This window comes from Camelina sativa, chromosome 11 (assembly GCF_000633955.1).
Source record: "Camelina sativa cultivar DH55 chromosome 11, Cs, whole genome shotgun sequence".
Lineage (NCBI taxonomy): Eukaryota > Viridiplantae > Streptophyta > Magnoliopsida > Brassicales > Brassicaceae > Camelina > Camelina sativa.
In genome coordinates this window covers 25,168,924-25,171,673 of record NC_025695.1, presented here as the reverse complement: position 1 = coordinate 25,171,673, position 2,750 = coordinate 25,168,924, and positions in this window count along the sequence as shown.

The window sequence follows — 2,750 nt, the reverse complement described above, 5'->3', positions numbered from 1 at the left end:
GTCGACACTTGGCTGGTGTCGGTCGACACCTCCCTTCCAGCGAGACATGTTTGATTTCCTGGTTTGTATCTTTTGTTTGTTGTTTGTTTGGAACATTGGAATCACTGTTGCTTGTGTGTATAGCCCAGTAGATGGGAGGATTGCCTCACTGAGTGTTTATCAAATACTCATGCATCTCAATATGTGTTTGTGGTGTAGGTAAAGGCAAAGTGTGATCATGGAATCAAGGCAATGAAGAGGAGGATGTTCTAGGGACTCGATTTTATGTTGTCTGGCGTTGCTAGGTTGCTAGAGTTGAGTCTTTAGAAACATTGTTAGTTTGCCGGTTTCATGTTTCCTGATGTTTGATTATTGGATTGTTGTTATGGTTTAAGATTGGTTATTTATTTATTGGATATTGGTATTTGTTATTCCGTTGTTGGTTGTGATTGTGGTTAGGTGGCTAGTGGGTATGGGACCACTAGTTGTAGATTATTATTTATTATTATTATTTACTATTTATTATTTATTTAAAAAAAAAACGGGTTGGGTCATTTCAGTTTGGTATCAGAGCCCTTACGGTTCTAGGTTTGGGTTCACTAGGCTTTGTGTTGTAGATGTTTGGGATTGCATGCTTTGATTGATTATGTGAGTTAGTCAATTGTGTGTGGCATGGAGTCCTAGAACATCCTCTTCGAGCCTACTGTGTGATTCCACGGTGAATTTATGTTTCTGTGATATGTTTAATTGTGTGCTTAGCCTTCTGTTCATGGTAGTGCAGATGGTTAGAGGTGGTGCTGTTGCTGGTCGTGGTCACGGACGCGGACGTGGTCGTGGTAGGGGGAGAGCCCCAGTGGTTAGTGAGACCGAGGACCAAACTGTGACAGCAGAGGGTGTTAGCGAGTCGCAGGGTGTCCAGGGGGATTCCGTGAGTGTGGCCGGAGGGGGCGGTGTTGATGCTCCATTAGTCGGTGATGTTAGGGGCCCAGGTGCGGGTGTCCCAGTAGGTGGAGTCCCGGGTGTCGACCTTGCGGGTTTGCTGGCACAGTGGTTAGAGCGGTTGCCGCCAGTGGCACCGGCTCAGGCTCAGGTAGTGACACCAGTGGTGGCGGAGGAGTGGCAGCCAGTGGCTGCGGATGTGGAGGTCCATTCTCGTTATATCAACATGCTGACAGAGATGGGCCGTATTCGTACCGAGCGGTTTTTGGGAGGTACTGATCCTACCGCTGCGGAGGCGTGGAGGACGAGTGTGAAACGTAACTTCCATACTCTGAGATGTCCTGAGGAGTTTTGGGTGGACACTGGGGTCCACCATTTGACTGGTGATGCTCAGTTGTGGTCGAGTTCTGTGGCAGCCAGGAGAGTGCAGAGGGAGATGTCTTCGGTTGGAGGTGCAGTTCCTTCAGCTAGCTCAGGGAACTCGGTCAGTGCAGGATCTTGACTTGGAGTTCAGTCGACTTCTGAGGTATGGGGGTCGGGATATGGAGTCTGAGGAGGCTCAGATCAGGAGGTTTCTGAGGGCCTTACGTGATGATTTGAGGGTTCACTGTAGAGGGCGGAGTTATGCTACGCGTGCAGAGCTGGTTGAGACTGCAGCAGGGATTGAGGAGGACATCCGGGCACAGTCAGTAACGGTTAGTTCAGCAGTTCAGCCTAGTAGGGCTCAAAAGCTGGGTGGTTCTAGCAGGGGCGGCAAGCCTGTGCAGGGAACCAAGAGGAGGTGGGAGGCTACGCAGAGGCCGAGTGGTGCGAGTTGCTTTGGTTGTGGGAGCAAGGATCACAAGATTGCTAGTTGTCCCAAGAGGAGTGCTCCGACGGCAGGGGTTCGTGTGTGTTATCATTGTAGGGAGCTGGGGCATATCATGCCCATGTGTCCCAAGTTGCAGCCGGTGGCAGTTGCGGCATTGCAGCAGGTGCAGCCTAAAGGGCAGCAGGTGGCACTGATTGAGCAGGCGCCGCGGGTTTACACGACTGTAGAGACTGGTGGGACCAGTGTCGGGGCGATCGCAAGTATAATTTCTGGTACTTTAACTTCGTGAATTCTTAGAAGGTTCTGATTTTATGTTTTCCTGTGATAAAGTGTTAGGTTCTCAACACATGAGGTTTGTGTAGGAACCTTGTTGGTCGGCGGGTTTAAATCCCACGTTATGTTTGATTCTGGAGCTTCTCATAGCTTCATTACTCCGGAGTGTGCAGAGAGTGCGGGAATCAAAGGGGATCCCGGTGAGCGTTCAGGAGTTGTCAGAGTTGCAGGAGGCAAGTTCCTGAGGGTTATTGGATGAGCCAGAGTAATTGATATTCATATCGCGGGAGAGTCGTGGCCAGCGGATTTGCTTATCAGTCCAGTGGAGTTGTATGATGTTATTCTCGGGATGGATTAGTTGCATCGGCATATGGGGCATCTGGATTGTCATCGGGTTAGAGTGGAGTTTGAGCGCTCAGGAGGGAAGTTGGTTTATCAAGGGATTAGACCGACTTCAGGGAGTCTCGTGATCTTGGCCATTCAGGCTGGGAAGATGATCGAGAAGGGCCGTGAGGCTTATTTGGTTACCATATCTATGCCAGAGTCAGTGGGGAAGTCTACGGTTAGCGGTATTCCAGTTGTAGAGGAGTTTGAAGATGTGTTCCAGTCGTTGCAGGGGTTACCACCATCTCGGTCGGATCCTTTTACGATTGAACTAGAACCAGGGACGATGCCGTTATCCAAAGCTCCTTACAGAATGGCTCCAGAAGAGATGGCAGAGCTGAAGAAGCAGCTAGAGGATTTGTTG